Here is a 7,925-nt window from a genome sequence, read left to right as displayed (position 1 = left end):
CCAGGGAAGGGGGACCTCTGCCAGGGAAGGGGCGACCTCTGCCAGGGAAGGGGGGACCTCTGCCGGGGAAGGGGGGACCTCTGCCGGGGAAGGGGCGACCTCTGCCGGGGAAGGGGGGACCTCTGCCAGGGAAGGGGGGACCTCTGCCAGGGAAGGGGGACCTCTGCCAGGGAAGGGGGGACCTCTGCCAGGGAAGGGACGACCTCTGCCAGGGAAGGGGGGACCTCTGCCAGGGAAGGGACGACCTCTGCCAGGGAAGGGGGGACCTCTGCCAGGGAAGGGGCGACCTCTGCCAGGGAAGGGGCGACCTCTGCCAGGGAAGGGGGGACTTCTGCCAGGGAGGCTTCCGCTGGCCGTGCAGGGCCGGAGGCTCCCAGGAACGCCCACCAGGGGGCGCACCGGTCAGACTCTTCGCGACCTTCTGGGCGAGTTGTGGGGCGCCCCTGCCTCCCTAGAGGGCGCCCCGTGATCACAGTGAAGTTTTAAGAGAATGAAAATGTTTTCTGCTGAGTTTCTTACTTGAGAAATGTTTTCTGCTGAGTTTCTTACTTGAGAAGAAACACACAGTAGTGGGGAAAATATGAAAAAAAAAAAAAAAAAAACCAAAACCCCAAAAAACAAACCTATCAAAATTCTAAAAATCTGGAATTCCTCTGTTAGGATATATATATGGAATTGTACTGTTTTAAGCGATACCTAGAATCAGCATTCTGTTTGCGGTGAAATTCTTTTGTCTCTTTTCTTTTTGATAAAAATAGACTGATACATTTTCTGGATTCAGAGTGGGGCAGTATTTTATAATGGTATAAAGAGGAGTTGAGGAGGGGAGGCTCGGTGTCTTCTGAAAAAGAAATTCCGACACGGGAGAGCAGGGTGACACAGACAGTGAGGCAGCTGAGGCGTGCGTGTGTGTGTGTGTGTGTGTGTGTGTGTGTGTGTGTGTGTGTGCTGTGGATTCACTAGGATGCTGCAGAGAGGTTTTACTTTGTTTCTATGTCAAGGCAAGTACCTTAAGCATAGTGTTAGGGAAGCAGCAGCCTGGAGGCCACAGTCTCGAATGAAACACGTGGTAGGCTGCAAAATACAGGGGCAGAGATTTAGAAGTGTAGTGGAGAATCCGCTGTACCTAGAAATTGGAGAAAGGAAAAACATCTCCCTGGGTTGTAAATGTTAATGGCTGAAGTTTGTCTTTGGAATCGTATTGGGTATATATACATGTACTGGGATATATATATATATATATATACAATTCACTATATATATATCTGCTATTATTTTTTAAAAACTCATCAATACACATACAATGTGTATACATATACATACATAATTAAAATATTTAAATCTTGTGTACTTTTTCATCATTTAAATGAAATGCTAATCTCTAAATTTGGAGTCAAGGATGTTTCTGTGGCAGTGACTATTAAAACTCTGCTTGTCTGATTCTGATTTCAGAGGCTGGAACTATTCTCTTCCAAAACATCTCCCACAGCTTTGGCCTTTCTGCTCCAAAAGACTCTCCAAAGGTACTCAGGTACAGTGGTCACTTTGTATGCTACACTAAACATTTTTAGTTTCCTGTTTCTACTTCCTCCAGAATGGGAGCTACTTGAACTCATATTTCATTTTTAAACCACAATGTCAAATGTGTTTGTTATGGTTTAAACCTACAATGTCCCCCCAAAGTCACGTATATTTTGAAGTGGGTCTTTTAGAAGGTGATAGGGTCATGGGGACAATCTATTCATTAGTGGTGTCATTCCTGACAAGTTCATAGCTGAATATCCTGTTGGGAGGTGGGCCTGCCAGAAGAGAAGGTCACTGGGGCATGACCTCGAGGGGTGTATTCTTGTGGCTGGCTCCTGGCTTCATTCTCTGCTTTCCTCCAGCAAGCCCTTCTACCATAATGTTTCTGCCTTGGAGCCCCTGACTGTACTGAGCCCTCCAAAATCATGAACCAAACTAATCCTTTCTTCTTTTAAGTTGTGGGTGTCAGATGTTCTGTCCCAGTGACAAGAAATTAGCTAACACAGAGGCCAAGTAGCCAAATGCCTGGAGAATCTCACTGAGAACTCCTTTTAGTGACCATGGCAGATATTATTTGATGAAAGCATTTTTCTTGATGTGTGAGAACATGGCCCCAGTTTCTTCTCAGGAAAAAATTCTAGTCTTTCTCTGTCAATTAGTGAGTGCTGACACTCATGGACTTCAGGGAACAGAGCAAGATGTCACCAAGAAACAAGCCTTCCTTGTGAATGAGCACCATGCACAGGCCACTGTGGATACAGCCAGATGCCAACCTCTTCTGGTGTGTGGGCTGGGAAACAAGAAGAGCCAGCTTCCACAGCCCCTCCACGGGCACCAGGCTGATCGAGAGAAACACAGGCTGTGATGACAGCTATTGAGGTAAAATACAATTTGAGGCTTGCGGTGTTTAGTGTTTCACTGACTTTGCAGGTCTAAAGCCAGTAGTCTGATCATCTATTCAGGATAACAGTATGCAGGGTAACATCTATGGGGCATTGCCTTCTAAAGGTGGTAGCCATTGTTAATTCCCAACCATCTTGTTTTGAAATCCTGTATCATTTTCATCGTTTTGTTGGTTTGGGTTTTATTCTGTTATGTTTTGTTTCACTTTATTATATCCAATGCATGGGCAAGTGTTTTGAAGATTAACAAGATATATTGTGTAGCCATTTTGGATTTATTATTGTCTTGTTTTGAAGTCCTGTATTGCATTCATTGCTTTGTTTTTATTGGTTCTATTCTGTTCTGTTTTGATTTTTACTATGTCTGAAGGTATCTGTAGCTATTTTGAAGACATCAAAAGGCATGCTGGCAACATTGTTGATTTCATAATGTTTTCAAGTGCTGTGTCACGCACACAGGTTTGTTTTAATTGGCTTTGTTCTGTTTTATTTTGCTTGGTTTTATTTTCTTTAAATAAAAATAAAAAATAAAATTAGTGAGTGCCAGTAATGAAAATGAAATCTCTTTACTGAGAAGTTTCCCTTATAATGCTTCTAATTGGTAATTTCAGGGACTTAATATCTACTTCCAACTTATCTTGATAGCTCTCTGTAATTATATATATTATGGAGTTCAGCCAAATGGAGTACTATCCGGTTCCTAAATACGGTTGGGATTATTCTTGTATTACTCTAGAAGTCTTTGGAAGTCTGCAGCACAGCTATCACCCCTTATAATATTCAAGGCATTCTTTGGTGAGTATTCAAGATCTGCCTCCGAGGCGAAGGCTTCTTGGCCAATCACACCTCTTAGAAATTGATGCTGTTCCTCTTCATCTAAATTTTCACAGCTCCACACCTTATAACCAACCCTAGGAAGTGTTTTGTCACCGAAACTTTATTTAAAATTTTAAACTACTTTAAAATTGTATCATGGCTAACATTTTTGGATTTCAGAACACCTGAATAAAAGATGAAAGAGTGGTCTCATCTTTCCGGTGTTGACCTACTTGATGCCATAATGGTCTCATTTCTTTTCCTTTTCCTGATTTTAATTAGAATTTGATGTTTTTCTCTACTGTGTGAACTCCTTAATCATGTTTTCATTGCCTCAGTCAAATTATATCTTAGCAACTATTTTTCAGTAAGAATATGTTTTTGTGTGAAAACAGAGATAACTGTATCTCTCTCAATGAATAAAAATATACAGATAATACAGGTTTAGTGGCCTGGAAATCATAAATTGTGTGGTAAAACTCACTGACATCTTTGTAATATTGTTAATTTTGATAAAGCAGAAGTAAGAATAAGTCTCTTCTGCCTTATCCTGCCCGATGCTTATGGTGTGGTGTTCTAAAAACTTCCAGATGCACTATATGGCAGCTCAGACTCGGAAGTTGCAGGTCCAGGTACTACCTGGCCTTATAAGGAGGTTTCTACTTATGGATAAGCAAGGCAAAAGGAACATGCTGACAATGAAAACCTTTCTGATTTATGAAAGAACTCAATCTACATTATTACATCATAACATATACTTTTAAAAATAGATCCGTATCTGATTATTCGCTTTTAGTGGCGTATGTTTGTGATACATAATAATTACATTCATCTTGGTGAGACAATAAGATTCATAAAGGGTCTTAATCATGTTTTCTTCCGGTTTCCCTCTGAGCCTTTTGGTTGCTCCCACCCCCACACCCTCTTCCCATTATATTTCCACACCAAAGTTCTTCCAGGTTCCTGCTTAGATTTAACACAAATTTGTTTCTCTTCTAGCTGTCAGTTTTCTCTTTTTCTGTTCTCATGGCTCATAGTTCATGACCCTTGTATGCTAATTTTTTAGTGCTTCAATATTTATAGTAACCTTCTGCTCTTCAAATTGAAACAATCCTTATTCTTTTATTTTAAAGAAGCTAAAACCAAAGAAAATAAAACAGAATAAAACCAATCAAAATAAACCAGTATAAGTGGTACAGGACTTCAAAACCTACTGAAACCAGTAATAGTTACCATGAAGCCTTTTGTTGTCTTCAGAGTAGCTGCAGATACCTTCGGACATAGTAAAGATCGAACAGAGCAGAATAGAATAGAAATAATAAAGCAAAACCATGTATGCAATAAAGGACTTCAAAATAAGACAATACTAAATCCCAAATGGCTTGCTATTTTTCAAGTAGCTGCTAATGCCATCAGATTTAACGTCATCAAACAAAACAAAAGAGAATAAAACCCAACCCAACAAAACAATGACGGTGGTATGGTTTCCAGGCGGGCATCATCTCCCAGTGAGGCCTGTTCTCTCCCCCTCCAGCTCCTGAATGGCGCTGACTTGGGAGAGAGGCTTGGGTGAGCTGTCCTCACTCTGGCAGCAGCACACGCTTGGTGCTGGGTTCCAGGTGGAGGTCACCTCCGGGTGAGGCCTGGTTCTCTCTGAAACAACCCTTATTCCTTTAACCTCTCTTCTGAGGTTGGTTTAATTCTTTTCTTTTATTGCTCTCCAGTGGACCTGTCTAGCTTCCCTAGATTTTGTTTAAGTTTGAGTTGGGCAGAGTAGTTTACCAAAGTTTGTCTCCTGTCTTTCCAAGGGAGATTATCTGGTGAAAGCCCAATAGAGAACTAGTAGATGATACTGCACATGAAAGTACTTTGCAAATGCTTATGTATTGTCAAAATAAAAAAGATAATAACTTGGTTGCATATCTCATGCAGAGGTCTTAATTTCAAAAGTAAGGTCTAATTTACTTCTTTTATCAAGTCCTTTTATTTATTCAGTAATAAACTCATTAGCAAATTCGGAGAGGTGAATATGGTATTAGAAGTTGGGCAGTGTCTGTCTTTAGCTCTGAACTGCTATTGGCAGATTCACTGGATGTTTCCATTTTTAATCTCCTAGTAAGTGTTGTGAAGAGGTTCTCAAGAGTTAGGAAGGAGTGGTTTCAGGGGCAGTGCCATCTCTCCCGATCAAAGGCACATATGCTCTCCCTTCAGTCACTGATACCAGAATACCAGAGCAGAACCTAAGCTCCCCCAACTCATTTAACCATACTGGTAAATTTGCTGTAATCTGGGGGCATTATTCTCTTACAATGAAAGCAAAATCTATGTTCTCTGGAAATTTAGATAGTCCAACATTGATGTTGCCCTCTTAAATTTTGTCAAGTAGTTAATGGATTTTCATAAAAGTGGGACACTTAGATTACTTTTGTAAATAAGCATGTCACACTGTAAGTAGAAAGAATTTAATCGTTTACTTTAAAAAATACAGTAAATTTATTGATGTCTTCTATGTTCCCAACCTTGCTTATTAGTGCTTACACTTGCAGAGCTTGAGATCTAGAAGGGAAAATCAGAGGTGTATACAAATGAGATTATGGACACTGTAGAATGTGGGGATTAGTTTTACCAGGGAAATAACGGGGAAAAAATTCTAACTGCATCCGTAATGGTACAAAGACAGCAACTTCTTGCTGTAAAAAATAAAAAAAGAGACAAAAATAATGTGAATAGACTGTTTTCAGCTGTGGTAAAGATAGGATGTGGAATGTACTCCAAATCCAACTTATGTGTCAAAGCCTTGGTTTGCAGGGGATTTCCACTGGAAGGTTTAAGACATAGAACTTAGTGGGCAGTCCTCGGATCATCTGGAGCATGTCTACAAAGGGAATTGTGGGACCTTAGCTACTTTTCCCTTCTCTTTGCTTGCTAACTGTGAGGAAGGTAGCTTCTTCCACCATGTACCTCTGCCCTGATATTTGGTCTTGCCACACACCCCAACACAGAGACTGATTTATTAGGATCTTCAATTTCCAAAGCTGTGAGTCAAAATAGTCTTTCTTCTTTTAAAGTTAGTTGTCATAATGGAAGCTGAGCCCTGCCTGTGAGCCATCTGGAGCATGATTGGGGAGAAGGAGCAAGGAAGCTGAGCCCCCCTGTGAGCCACTCAGAATGTGGATCAGGGAGAACAGTGAAGGAAGCGGAACCCCTGCCTTGCTGCAGGGGTGCACAGGCTGTGGAGAGGACAACAGCCCCACCACCCGCCAGGGGCAACCAACCAGTTCATTCAGAGGAACTGTGTTGTTTGATTGACTTTGCAACTATTTAGAGGACAAGAATATGCAATATAGTAGTAACTACTGCAGATTTTCTAATGATTTATCACTGTTCCAGTTTTCTTTATTGCTGTTTTATTCCCTTTAAAATTACAGAGAAAAAAACCCCAAAGAAGTGAAACCCAAAATGTACAGTATACACTGTGAAGGTAGAAGGGGAGGAAATGTGTAAAAAGGAAGGGAAGGAGGTGACCACTGGGAACTTCCTACTACCTTGTTTTGAAGTCATGTATCATTTTCATTGTTTTGCTTTGATTGGTTTAATTCTGTTTCATTTTGTTTGGCTTTATTCTCTTTAAAATAAAATTAGAAAAAATAAAGTTAATTATCTTGGAGATTTTGCCATAGTGACAGAAAACTAACTCATACAATTGGATTCTTGGAAATAGTGAAATGTATGACATAAGCTTTATATTCACTTTATGTTTTCATCTGGGGTCACTTTCTAACCTATGGTTTGAAGAAGTGGAATCCACACTGAGACCCCTAGTGTCACTGAGTGTCCCACACTGAGATCAGAATCTGGTAGCCCTGAATGGGTGGAATGTGCTGGCCAGGGTAATGCAGAGGAAGAAACTGCTTAGAAAATAACTGCCAGAAATGTGCATGGTGGTTCCTGTGATTCTCTGGGAAATGCTGGCTAGATGTGTATAACACAAGGTTTTATGAGATCTGGAAAGTTCTCATGGAAGAGACCATGAACTTCCTGAAACCCCAGAGGTTTCATGGTGTTATTGGTAGCTCTTTCTAAAAATGGCTCACAAAATGTTATGGGTTTTGTGTTGCTCATCTCTGCTTCTGGAGTTGGATTCCTGGTTCTTCTTACTGGAACAAAGAATTGAGTTAGATGAGCAAAAAGCAGTGGCACCATGTATTTGAACAGTAGAAGTGAAGAGTGAGGGATAAACTGGATCTGCAGAGCAAGCTTGGGCTGAGTAAAGAGGAAGACGAAGGATGACTCTGGAGGACTCAAGGTGGGATGTGAAGACAGCAGCATGCTGCTTGTGTCCTTTTATGCTATCCAAATTTTGAGAAAATCTGCAAGAACTTCTACATCTGGCTCCTGAGAGCAGGGCGGGGACCTCACACCTCAAGCTGATGTCAGGTCCAGGCCATCCTATTGAAAATCTGCTTCAATTCTCCCGAGAATACCACACGCAGGGCTTTGTGATCTGTTTTGTGGTGTGTCCAGGATCGTGTATTTAACAAGTCATGTCTATTTTCCCAGTCAGCTTTGTGATGCCCTAACTTTCAGTCTAAATGGTACCAGAAGACACTGGGATTATGAAAATGTAGCAGAGGTCTCCTAAGACATTCCACTCATTTAGCAGAGAACCCAGAAAGACCACAC

General features: G+C 41.1%; 1 long non-coding RNA gene across 1 annotated transcript; it reads left to right on the top strand.

Annotated features, from left to right (window-relative positions):
- The first annotated feature begins 1,272 nt into the window (after positions 1-1,272).
- Positions 1,273-6,825, top strand: LOC134473821 (uncharacterized). The gene is made up of 3 exons (XR_010044280.1): positions 1,273-1,531; positions 2,184-2,403; positions 6,311-6,825. It is a non-coding gene; the product is annotated as an uncharacterized LOC134473821 (long non-coding RNA).
- The last annotated feature ends 1,100 nt before the right edge of the window (positions 6,826-7,925 follow it).

This window comes from Cavia porcellus, unplaced genomic scaffold (genome assembly GCF_034190915.1).
Source record: "Cavia porcellus strain 051 isolate PalLab524CR breed Dunkin Hartley unplaced genomic scaffold, mCavPor4.1 scaffold_28, whole genome shotgun sequence".
Taxonomy (NCBI): Eukaryota; Metazoa; Chordata; class Mammalia; order Rodentia; family Caviidae; genus Cavia; species Cavia porcellus.
The sequence above is the reverse complement of the archived record's forward strand: the minus strand, read 5'-3'. Positions and strand labels throughout refer to the sequence as shown.